The sequence below is a fragment of the Eleutherodactylus coqui genome, chromosome 1 (assembly GCF_035609145.1).
Source record: "Eleutherodactylus coqui strain aEleCoq1 chromosome 1, aEleCoq1.hap1, whole genome shotgun sequence".
Classification (NCBI taxonomy): Eukaryota; Metazoa; Chordata; class Amphibia; order Anura; family Eleutherodactylidae; genus Eleutherodactylus; species Eleutherodactylus coqui.
In genome coordinates, this window is record NC_089837.1 from 400318463 (window position 1) to 400332328 (window position 13866).

The following is a 13866-nucleotide window of genomic DNA, read 5'->3' on the forward strand; positions in this document are numbered from 1 at the left end:
GTCTGTCAGAGATTACTTTTGCAGAACTTCCTTCTGTTCCGGCCACCAACTGATTGACACATGGTGCTTCTTCTTTAGAAAGAGCTTCTTCAGCAACTGCAGTATATGTACACTCACTATCATACAGCAATGTAACCTAGCTGTTGTAGAGCATACAACTACAATCTCTGCAGACCACCAGGATTGGGTTATACTAAATAGAACACATTGAATTATATTTTCTGATCATGTCAGGATGTAAAGCCTCTAATGCTGTACTATTATGATTATCTCATCTGGGTATCCATTGTGCTGGCGCAGGCATCAAAGTGGGCTCTAACGCTCGTTGCTGCAGAGACTGGTTTTCTTCCACGGTGTTATCAGATTTTTAGTGTCCTTTTATATTAAACACCTGTGTTTTTTCAATTTCAACATTGCTGCCAGAAATGAACAAACAGCCATCTACCGTGATTGATGTATTTTGTTAATCAGATGACACATGAAGCATATGGCAAATGATGCAATGAAGAGACATTTCTCAGGCCATGCGTTTGCTATCAATAACCTGGACAGTGAACTAAATGCATTTTTAAAACTTGCACAATCATTTCATGGTAAATAGTGCTCTCTCTATAAAATGCACAATTAACTTCTTCCTCCCCGCCTTGCTATATTGCATGCCACATGAAATGCTGTCAAAGTAAGTATAATCTGTTTCTTGGCCTCATGTCTGCGGGGCAGGAGGGACCCGCTGCAGGATTCTGCACGGGGAATCCGTGCAGGCCCAAATTTTCCCGTGGACATGAGGCCCAAGTGCTATTATTGTGTAGAGGAACTGTCTAAGCGTTACAGCTCAGCCATGAATCGGTTGACCACACAAACTCATAGAGCGGGTCTACCAAGTGCTGAAGACCACGACACATAATATCACCAATCCACTGTTCCATCACTCACTATGCAGTTACAGACTTCCCCTCGAAGTGTCATCAGCACAAGAACTGTGCAGTGGGAACTTTGCAAAATGGCTTTTAATGGTCAAGCAGTTGCACACAAACCTAAGCTCACAATGTGCAATGCTAAGTGTTGGCTGGGATGGTGCAAAGAACGCCGCCACTGGACTGAAGAAGTAAAAACATTTTCTGGGGTGATGAATTATGATTCATTATATTATAGCATGATGGATAAACCTCAGTTTTACAGAGGCCTGAAGAACACTACCTACTAGAATATATATATATTGATGGAAGAGATTGGATAATGGTATGGGGCTGTTTTTCAGGGTTTTGTCTCTTGTTTCCATTGAAGAGTAATGTTAAAACTACACCATACAAAACGTTTTAGACAAATGTAAGTTTCCGATTTTGTGGCAACAGTTTGGAAAAAACCATTTACCGTGCTAGCAAGTCAGTGGCAATATGCAAAAAAACAAAGTCTATAAAGACATGGTTTGATGAGCTTGGTGTGCAGGATGTTGAGTGTTCTGCACAGAGCCTGACCTAAACCTCACTGAACACTTTTGGAATGAATTGGAATGCTGATTATGAGTCAAATGTAAGTAAAGTGAAGAGTCAGAAGCAGCAAGATCCGTCTAGGATAGACAACTACCTATCCATCCAAAATATGTCAGAACAAATACCAGTATGGACGTTAGCACTTTCTTCAGGCAAACTTTTTTAACAGGCTGGAAACACCACATTTCAGCTTTACAAATGAGCCTTTTTCAAGCAAATCATAGGGGCTAAAACAAACTTTTATATAGTGTTAATAAAAGGTAAAGCACCAAGCCATGACTGATTACTAGGGTGACGTATTCTTGGCAGACTGTTTTTGCAGGGTGGTTTGCCATTGCCATCCCCAGTCAAATACAAACAAATCAATTAACCAATCAACTATCCATTGTAAAATCACCATAGCCAAATATAGGAAAACCCCCACCTGCTGAATATTAGATATATACATGTCATCCATATAAGGGAATCCCATATTCCCAGAAGTCAGCGAGTGGAGCGTGCCCGGTCCATGCATTCTCCTGTATATGTACACAGACTCATTACTACCACCCGATGAATGCTATAATACGCATGCCCCGGGGATTGCAAGAAACAGCTTCACAAGAGAACACTGCAGCTCTTAATTGGTTATCTTATATGTCAATCAAATTTGTAGAGGCATTATCACATATATTAAAGCAGGACATCCTATCAAATTAATAATCGGCCTCTGCATATTCTGTATTATAGGTGCATTTCACACAACTGCAATCCAAGACAACACTTCTACTACTATAGATATTTTTTGATCCTTTCTGTATATGGCCACACAAAGGAGGAAAGCCAAGAGCTGATGAGATCTAGTTGCCGAAATCAACCCTAAAAGTGTATGAGTTAAATTATGTGGCTCAACATCAGTGCCACACCTCACAATAGCTTTTTTGGCTGGATGGACAGAAATTCCCACAGGCACACAAAATCCTCTGGAAAGTCCATGATTATGGAATGGGAGGACCAATAATCTCATGTAATAGGTTTGATAGTCACATGTCTACATCCTTTGGGCTTCCTAGTGTACCTATATAGATATATCATTTTTTGTGGCTGATAGCATCACTCAGTTGTTATAAATCTACTGCTCTATCATATCCCCAAGGCACTCAATTGTGGATTGTGATTAGGTGAATATGCAGGCCCGGGCAATACACTATGGCTGGGTTCACCCAGGGCGTATTCCCGTCGGAAATCCCGCGAGAATTCCGCCGGGAGAACCACCGAGGTTTAAGCCGCGGCAGCTTTGAAGCGGCCCGGCCGCTCGCTTTTCCGTTGCGGCCGGCGCTCCATAGAGGAGAGCGCGGCCGCGACGAAAATAAACAAAAAAGAAGAGTAAATAGACATGCTGCATCTTCTGAAACCGCAGCTGCGGCGGCCCCAGCCGCGGTTTCAGCCGGACTTACCGCAGCGGATTGGCCGTCCCGTGTGGACGAGATTTCTGAGAAATCTCGTCCACATGGCTGGCTAATCCCGAGATTAGCGGCCGCGGGCGGATTTGCCGCGGCGAAGTGCCGCGCGGCAAATCCGCCCTGTGTGAACCCAGCCTTACAGGGGTTGTACAGGATTAGAAAAACATGGCTTCTTTCTTTTAAACCCAACTCCACACTTCAGTAGGGGGCTATGCTATAAACTGGTTAGCTATTACACAATATACATCTCACTTGTGAATGAGGTATAACTGTAAAACTTGGCATAGCCAAGAAATACATTCACTCTACAAGTGGAAACCCCAGAAATATGTAGCGCCATTTCCAGCAGAAATGAGGTATATAGGAAGAGTTTATAAGTATCCTGTGTACAAACTGGTATAACAATAAAAAGTTTATGTTTTACCTCTGACAAATAAATTCCACATTCTGACAGACAAGTTCAAACATGAGAACCCTAGTCTGAACGGATACATAGTCGATATAAGACTGCATTCACACATAACTGATTTGCGGCAGAGGAAAAAAGTCCACGCCAAAGCTCAGATTTGGTGCAGATTTTGATGTGGGTTTTGGTGCAAATCGGCAGCAGATTTCACCCTTTCAATTTAATTCAAACTGAAGGGTTGAGAAATCTTCTTCAGATCCACACGAAAATTCATGACAAAGTCAACGCCAAATGGTGCAAATTTTGATGGGGATTTTAGTGTGGATTTGCTGCAGATTTTCTCAGTTTTAGAAAATCTGCAGCAAATCAGCTATGTGTGAACACACCCAGTGGAGACAAGTAATGGCAGGCTAAGGGCTCATTTATACGAGCGTATATTGGCCGGCATTTTCATGGCCAGCCGATATATGCTTCCATCTGAGCAGTGCCCCTTTCCCTTCCCCTCACTGGCTCTCTGCCTCTCTCCCCCACTCTGGGAGGGGGTGGAGGCAGAGCTAAGCTCTGCTCTGTCCCACCCACTCCCATTGTTGGCTGCGGACAAGGGGCGTGAGCTTAACTCCGCCCTCATCCCACCTACTCCTATTGCAAACAGCTTGGAGGGGAGGAGAGATGCAGAGAGTTGGTGAGGGGGAGGGAAAGGGGGGACTGCTCAGATGGAAGTGTATATCGGCCGACCGTGAAAAGGCCGGTCGATACACGCTCGTGTAAACAAGCCCTAAAAGTGAAGCAGTTTATAACAGCTGTGCAAAGAAAAGGTGATTTAAACTTCTGCATGTACACAAGTGCATGGCTTTGGATTCTGTGCAGTACTTGACAAGTGATTTGAGATATACTTCAGGACAATTGTTTCCACTTACTATTTGTCTAACATAAAGAAAGGATTCAGACAATTTGTATTTACTCCCATTATTTAATACAGTAGGTATCTTAGCAGCCCTATATTAAGCTAGTGAGTCATAATAATGTGTCTCAGACCGTGCTCCTTTTCAAATGCTTGTTGTCAAGGTACTGACATACCACTTTAATAAGATTCACAGCCTTGGAGAATTACTATAACTGTACAATAAATTACCTTCCTCTCACCATCAGATCCTTCTTTTTATTTCTGTAACTCTTGAAAAACTTGTAACTCCGGCACTTTTAAAACAAAGATGCTAAAATATCGTCTTAATATAAAGAGCAGCAGAGGCAGATACCATGAAATAGTGAATAATTTGTCTTTTTCATGAAATACTAGGGGTGCTACATACCATGCATACTCTGATCTATTAGGAAGGAATGTGCAAATCTATTATTAAAGGTGTCCACTGCTTTAAGATATTAAATAACTTAGATATACTTTTAGAGGGTTTTTCCATGATAGAACCAAAAGTGTCTGTGTTACGTTCTGGAACGCTGGCTGTAACTAGGAAGTGAACCGGGGATGATATCACAACATAATGCCCAGCCCAAGTGACCGCACCCTCGGTACATACACTCTGTCATTTGGCACACATTAAGTGAGCCACAGGTATCAGTCCTCGAAAAAAGACGGTCATTTACTCCTATTTCCACATTCTCACATTACAGTTGGGTAAAGGACATCAATTTATTCTCAAGGAAGCTAACTCTCCATAAGTATCATGTTATAAGAGCTAAACAGGATGCACAGGGAAGTCAGAATGATCTTGCAGCTCTGGAGACTTTGATAAACCTCTTAGAGGAAAATGACTCAGGCACAATGATTATGACAACCCCCATTACTAGACTAAAACCAAAATCCCAAAATACACAGACCTCGAGCCAATACAGCAGTATAGACCTCTTTACTTGTTTGGTCACAAAAGAAATTTGCAAGATCAAACCAGAATAATAAGATACATTCTAATTTAAATCAAGAGGAGAAAACGGCCCTCGAGGAACTGTATACTAATCATGAAATCACTAGTGATTAAGCTATCAGAAGAAGGGGGGAACATAAAAGTCATGAACTAACTTGACTATACGGTAATGGTGAAGAGACTCCTTGACGATAGATGAGTAGATCAGAGATTATCCCAAGATCACACAACCCAATACCTTACAGAATTTTATCATCTATTAGATCAACTGCATATCAATAACCTATAATCCAATGATGAGTTAAAATTTATCCATAACACCCACTCCACCATTGCCATTTCTTATACCAACCCTAAATTACATAAAAACAGTATTCCAGTACCAGGCAGACTAATAGTATCGGCCAACGATAATCTACCCCAGAACGCAATAATTTATTTAGACGAAATTTTAACATCCTTTGTCAGCACACTTCCCTCATATCTTCAAGATCGAAAGACGCCATTGCTAAGATACATGAGATTACTGTCCCAGTAATGCGTTACTCGCCAGAATTGATTGAGAGAGTCACTAGAGTAATATTCAGCATGAAATGGACCTTTATATACACGTAGGACACATTTCTTCCCTCATAATGTGGAAAAACTATTATTCATTCTCACACACAATTTTTTGATGTTTGATAATACTTTTTTTTCCATAAATGGACAACCGCAGTGAGCATGGCATGTGCACCAAGCTACACAAATTTATTGCTAGGGTGGTGGGAATTCAGGGGGTATTTTTTCATGAGATGGGACTTTACACAAGTCATATACTGTTCTGGGGCAGATTTATCAATGTGCCTGTCATATGGGGTGGAGATGGGGCACTTTTTGAGGAATTAGTATCCACTTTGAATAACAATAACATTAATATAATGTTTACTCGTGCTATTCATGAAAAAAAATCTAAATACTAGAAGGGACACACTAAGCATGCTCGGAAAGGCTGAACTGCCATTCGCTGGGCTGATTGCATAATCACATAACGTGTATGATGGAGGCACTCTGTATGATTGGCTTACAGACCTGTCCTACATCATCGGCTTTCTCTCCATTGGCTGCTCAGCATGCAGTGTCTCCCACTGGTCAGTCAAATGGGAGAATCCCTACCTCATGTTATATAACAGTTGTCATTTAGGTGGGTGAACCTCTAGTAACCCCGGAAGACACCACTATGTTGGCGAAACATGTTAGAGGTGTTTCTATTGATATTATTTAGGCAGAGTCATTAGTATGCACTAATGACCTGCTATATATCTTATATAGCTAAGGGCTATTTTGGAGAGCTCTTTAGTGCACAGTATGCAACTTGTTAGAACATGGTGGAACAGTGGTCTCTTGTTAGCTAAGTACCTGTGTCTATATGAAATGTTGCTTGGGACTTATACTCTATTTCCCCGTCCTGCTGCATATAAAGAGCTTTCCATCTGCTAATATACCCTCCCTATCCTCCATCCAGGGACAGATTAGGTGCCCTAGGTACCTGACATGGGGTCACCCCTGTCGGGACGACCTCCCCGCTTCTAGGCTGGGTCTACCATGCCAAATGTTTTTAGGGAAAGGTCTCCCTTTCCCATATTCCTGTTCCTGTTACTTGACTTAAAATAAATGTCTTTTTTTGTCCCCCGAGGACAGTAGTAACGTCTTGGTGAAAGGTTTTTGTGATGTTCGTGAAGGGCATTGTATTTGTACCCTACATGAATGTAACAGTTGAAATGTATCGATAATTATTATATGTTAATGGACAAAGCGTCAGAATTTATCTGAGCACTGTAGAATTAGTTATTATGTAATTAACTATAATTTTCCAAAGTAATTTCTAAACCGTATATATAGTGGTTGGAGCAGTGGGCCCCAACTAAAACAAAAATATTTGCATTCATGGGCCCTTGTGGCACAGAGGGTTAAAGCAGCAGAATGCAGTCCTGAAAATTGAGGGTTCAATCCCTCCATGGTTCAGGTATATATAGTTGGCTCAGCCTTCCATCCTTCTGAAGTAAGCAAAATGAGTACCTGTTAGATTGTGAGTCTGGGACCTGTGGTCTACAGGTCTCCATGAGCACAGCCTCACAGTGGAGGGTTAATTGAGCTGGTTGGGTGTGGAGTTCCCCCTGCCAGCTAATCCCCATGGGTCTTCTGCATATATATACCAGTCCCACTGTCCAAGCCACTATATATATACGGTTTATGAATTACCTTTGAAAATTATAGTTAAAATTACATAATAACTAGAGGAAGCTGGTATTCCTTCACTTTAGGTTTTGGTTTTCCTGCATGTGTTGAGTGTATATGTGTGTGAACAGTGTCATAGTCAGTGTCCGTGCAGGTGGCTGGACATCTGGTGTGAACAGGCATGTTCAGTGTTAATTGTGTTCTCTACTGCATGCTAGCATTAGTGTGTTGGTGTGAACTGTGTCCTGTCCTGCTGGATCGTTTGTCATCTCTGGGCTAGTGAGGCCCTTAGGTTCCAGTGTGGGGATACTCTTATCCAGGCGATCGCCTAATGAATGTTGTCTCGTTATAGTAGGGACCCGCGAGACAACAAGGACCCTTGAAGTTCGAGCTTGCAGGCTTAAGTGACTTGGCCAATCCACGAACTAATACCTCGTACTTTTATAGCAATTCCATCTGTTATGTGTGCAGGTATGCAAGGTGAGTGTTTTGGTCGTTTGTCAATCCTTATGTAATGTCTGTCCGTGAGTCCAGTTCCCAGTATGCAGTACACTGTCCCTTTGGTGTTCCAACCAGCGCGTCCTGTTTGAATGCGATACCACTCCGGCGTCAATGCTGCGGCAAGGTGAGGCCAGCGGACGTAAAAATACCCATCTTGCTGGGGGGGTGGGGGAGGGGTAATAAACAAAACAAAATTACCTGAAAGCGCTGCATAATAAGTTGGAGCTACACAAATAACAAGTCCCTTCCCCCTTAAAGGGGTTGTCTCGCGAAAGCAAGTGGGGTTAAGTACTTCTTTATGGCCATATTAATGCACTTTGTAATATACATCGTGCATTAAATATGAGCCATACAGAAGTTATTCACTTACCTTCCCTGCGCTGGCATCCCCGTCTCCATGGCTCCATCTAATTTCAGCGTCTAATCTCCCGATTAGACGCGCTTGCGCAGAAGGGTCTTCTCCCATCTGTTTGGTCCGGCACGAGCGGCATTCTGGCTGCGCCCCCTTCTACGCGTCATCGCGTAGCTCCGTCCCCGTCACATGTGCCGATTCCAGCCTCCTGATTGGCTGGAAGCCATACAGAAGTACTTAACCCCACTTGCTTTCGCGAGACAACCCCTTTAATGAAATATCAGGACTGGAGACAAAATCTCTACACAGCAGCGCGGTACTCTGTATGATACTACAATAGATAGGTATTTTCCAGAAGCAACATCATAATCAGGTGAACATGGCCCATATTGTCTCTAAATATGCAGAAAAACTTATATACGTTTCCATATGAAGTTGGAGCCCTATTGAGGTACCTCATACCCATATAGACCTCTATGGGTGCCACGCTGGACGATAATATGGCACAGGGAGGCAGTGAACACCCATGTAAGGTATGGTCTATTTTGCCTTGAAAGTAAGGGGAAGAACGTAACCCTCTATGACAAACAGACTCCGGATCAGCTGGTGACATTATCATATTATGTTACTACATTCTTAATGCCAATAACCCTGTATATTCTAACAACAACCAGGTTGCATCTGGATTTGGACAATACAAAAGCATATGGCTTGCTGCTAAACCATGGCAATTACAATCTAGATGTCAATTATGAAAAGTATGCCAGACGCAATGAAAAATAGTAATGTAAATAAATGATGAACATCCTCTAACTGTCTAATTCACTGCTCTATGGCTACATTTGAGCAGAAATGCTCTTTAAGGGGTTAAACAGCATCCAACAACCACTGATGATATTATCTTTCTGATGCAGTGATGCCCTCAGCGCACAAATATTGTGACTTTAAATGTAAATATCTGTTCATATCATTCAAGAAAATAATCTCAGTAGATCTAGAACAGTGATACATCTTGTTTTATCTCATTAACGGCTATGTTTCAATAATGGCCGTTACATATCACATTTCCCACATGTAGCTCACTTTTCATCTCATGGTTCCCTCTCTTGGGTACGTTGCTCAGTTTAATCAAGTTCTTTTTAGATCATCACTGAAATGTTCCCACTTTAGTGCAAGGGCCAGGGGTAGAGAGAAGAATCCGCTGCCTTTAGTGCCACATGCCATGTTTCTAAATGTAGCAATGGAGAGATTTCATCTGTATATCCAATAGATTTCAAAGCAGACTTATTGCTTTTCCTCGGCCTGTGTTAAAGGGAAACACAGCTATATATATATATATATATATATATATATATATATATATATATATATATATATATATATATATAATATACTTATTTAACAATTTCATGCTGAAAAGGTCTGAGCACAAATGCACCTTTTAAAAAGACTCTTTCATCTCGTATTAGCCCCATAAACTGAAATAATGGGCTCATAGGAGATGTGTCTCGAGTCTGGGGATGGCCTCAATTTTCCCTTCACTTTCCTCCTACATAGCCGCCACTCTATGCATCCCATGAAGTACTTAGGCATGCTTTCATAACGAGATCATCCAGTCCGGTCATTATGAGTGTGCGCAAAAGTTGCTATTAAACAAGTGATTCTGACTGTTTTTGGAGCATAGCATGTGCTCCAAAGATGTCTCCAGATATCTATCCAGATCTATCCAGAACCTCAATTGGCTATTTTGAAGTACGATATCTGACCATATCACAATTGGTCAGATATCATGCATGAATCGCCCCTGTGAAAGCACCCTAAGAGAGGCATCCCCGAACTCAGCATTGCATCACCTATAAGCCTGTTACTTTAGTTTATACAAAGTAAAATTGGTAGTTTGGGTCAAATATCACATTTATTAAGTTCCTGTTCAATTTATTCCAACACATACAAGTGTGTTGAAAAAAGGATGCAAGGCTTCAAAGTCATGCACAGTGTGACTAATTAAAGGGGTATTTCCAAAATTAACTTTCATCACTAGAGATGAGCGAGCATACTCGTCCGAGCTTGATACTTGTTCGAGTATTAGGGTGTTCGAGATGCTCGTTACTCGTAACGAGTACCACGTGATGTTCGAGTTACTTTCACTTTCTTCCCTGAGAAATTTGCGCGCTTTTCTGGCCAATAGAAAGACAGGGAAGGCATTACAACTTCCCCCTGCAACGTTCAAGCCCTATACCACCCCCCTGCAGTGAGTGGCTGGCGAGATTAGGTGTCACCCGAGTATTGAAATCTGCCCCTCCCGCGGCTCGCCACAGATGCATTCTGAGATTAGTTCAGGGAAAGTGCTATCGTGTTGGAGCTGCTATAGGGAGAGTGTTAGGAGTATTTTAGGTTTCAAGAACCCCAACGGTCCTTCTTAAGGCCATAAATCTTCTCTATATGCGCTCAATGGGGCCGGCGGCAGCAGCGCCGACCCCATTGAGAACATATAGAAGACAAATCCTTCTTCTCTGCCACAGCTGTAACAGCTGTGGCAGAGAAGAACGATGTTTGCCCATTGAATTCAATGGAGCCAGCAATACAGCAGGTTCCACTGAAAGCAATGGGCTGCCGGCGATTGCAGGATGAATTGTCGGGAAGGGATTAAATATATAACCCCTTCCCTGCAATTCATCCAGAAATGTGTTACAATAAAAATATATACCGGCGTATAAGGCGACGGGGCGTATAAGACGACCCCCCAACTGTCACCTTATACGCCGGCAATACAGTGGAGCAAAGAATAAAAATCATTACTTACTTCTTCTGATGTTCTGCGGCGCTCCTGCAGGCTGTCACTCCCTCCTGGTGTTCTGCGGCGCTCCTGCAGGCTGTCACTCCCTCCTGGTGTTCTGCGGTGCTCCTGCAGGCTGTCACTCCCTCCTGGTGTTCTGCGGTGCTCCTGCAGGCTGTTGCTCCCTCCTGGTTCCCGGCAGAGCATTGATTTCTCTACGGAGGGCTTTAAATCCCCGCCTCCAGAAACACACGTGCCTTCAGCCAATCACAGCCAATGACAATGATGTCATTGAATGGCTGTGATTGGCTGTGTTTCTGGAGGCGGGGATTTCAAGCCCTGCGTCCAGAAAGCAATACTCTGCCGTGGACCAGGAGGGAGCAACAGCCTGCAGGAGCGCCGCAGAACGTCAGAAGAAGTGAGTAATGATTTTTATTCTTTGCTCCACTGTATTGCCAGCGTATAAGGTGACAGTTGGGGGGTCGTCTTATACGCCCCGTCGCCTTATACGCCGGTATATATTTTTATTGTAACACATTTCTGGATGAATTGCAGGGAAGGGGTTATATATTTAACCCCTTCCCGACAATTCATCCTGCGATCGCCGGCAGCCCATTGCTTTCAGTGGAACCTGCTGTATTGCTGGCTCCATTGAATTCAATGGGCAAACATCGTTCTTCTCTGCCACAGCTGTTACAGCTATGGCAGAGGAGAACGATCTTTACGCTGACAGTGCGGGGGGGGGGGGGCACTCTTGCCGCTATTGTGGCTTAATAGTGGGACCTGGGAACTTGAGATGCAGCCCACCATGTAGCCCCTCGCCTGCCCTATCCGTTGCTGTGTCGTTCCCATCACTTTGTAGAATTGCCCAGATTTTCACAAACGAAAACCTTAGCGAGCATCGGCGATATACAAAAATGCTCGGGTCGCCCATTGACTTCAATGGGGTTCGTTACTCGAAACGAACCCTCGAGCATTGCGAAAATTTCGTCCCGAGTAACGAGCACCCGAGCATTTTGGTGCTCGCTCATCTCTATTCCTCACCCAGCAATAGGATAAGTGATAAAAGTCTGATCGGGAGGGCTCACTTCTGAAAACACCACTGATTCGAAGAATTGGGGGGTCCCATGTTACCTATTCTTCCTTACTGTAAACTTACTGCACCACCCTGCAGTGAGAAGATTAAATCGAGTAGCGGTCAAGCATGCACGGTTATACCCCATTCATTTTCAATAAGACTGCTGAAGAAATGAATGCATGTTTGACTGTTGCCCCATTCAATCTCCACGTCACTTCGAGGGGTGCAGTAAGTCTTCAGTGAGCAAGAGAGGAGGACACAGGACCCACATTCTTGGGATAAGTGGAGGTCTCAGTGGTAAGACCCCCACTGATCAGACTGCTATCACTATATTGTGGATAGGTAATACGAGTTGATTTTGGGAATATAAGAACACATAAAGCCAAGTAAATCTCAGGTGGTTAGGAAGACAGCACATGACCCACCTGAGGAGAAGCACTCAGATAGAAAGTAGAAACTAAGCAAGTATATATATACACACACATACTGGGAGACTAGCTACATTATGAATGAAGAACAGAACTATCACAGTGGCTGCATAAGTAAGATAGGTAGATAGATAGATAGATAGATAGATAGATAGATAGATAGATAGATAGATAGATAGATAGATAGATAGATATGAGATAGATAGATAGATAGATATGAGATAGATAGATAGATAGATGTAAATATATATTTATTTATATATATATATATATATCTAACAAAGTTAAAATCACAAAAAGGGAAATATAAACAGACAAAAAAAAACACAGAAAGTGGCCACATACTTTCTGTTAGGGCTCCCACACACTTGCGATTGCGTTTTTTGTTAACGCGATTGTCAATGGGACTTTCTAATGTTAAAAACGCAACACAACGCAATGCACCAAAAACACAGTTGCGTGCGTTGCGTTTTTTTACAATAGAAAAAAACCGCAACCGCAAGTGTGTGGGAGCCTTTATACTGATACTAGTAATTAATAGGAAATTATAGTACCAGTGTTTCTGGTGGCACAGTGCGCCACACAGCTGTGCTACATGGTACGTCCATTATAATCCCCACACATCACACACACAGCTCTACTGCATCCATCTTGATTCCCACAAAAGACAAACACAGCTTGGCTCTTCCCACAGCAGTGACATCACTGCAGGTCTTTCAGCCCATCGGATCTCTGTGGTGGTGGTAGGTTAATGTCTTCTGTCATGACCACTGAGTTGTGTCTGAAATAATAACAGCTTAGCTGTATTCTCATTTTGTTATTTTTGTCCTCCCTTTCAAGAGCCCTAACTTTGTTGTTCTTCTGTCAGTTAGGCTCTGTGTTTTATATATGTTGTAGGACCTACGACGAGGTCACCAGGGGCAGAGCAGTGTCATCAACAGGGTTGGAGTATGAGAAGCACACACATACATACATACTCATGAACAAGTGGTCGTTAGTAGTTTGACAAGAAGGCAGGTACAAACACCAACTATCCCCCAACATGCAGACAGCCAAACTGCTAAACAGATTTTAACTTATGTTAGTGTAGGAACTAACAAGAAACGAGGACCTGTGACGTGGGTTGTCAGCTCATATATTTTGGCCAAAATACTAACCAATACCTCATATTTATCAGTAACATGCAGAGCGGCTTTGAATGCTGGGGGAGCCCAGGGTACCAGTGCGGTTCGCCTATGAGGTGCAAGGCAGCCCACTGGATTGAAGTGTGGCGTCATTAATAGGCTGTAAGCCTGC

At 42.8% G+C, this 13866-nt stretch overlaps 1 protein-coding gene across 2 annotated transcripts in view; it reads right to left on the reverse strand.

Moving 5' to 3' along the window:
* FGF14 (fibroblast growth factor 14) overlaps positions 1-13866 on the reverse strand; it is a 513940-nt gene that overhangs the window by 367012 nt on the left and 133062 nt on the right. The window lies entirely within an intron of this gene.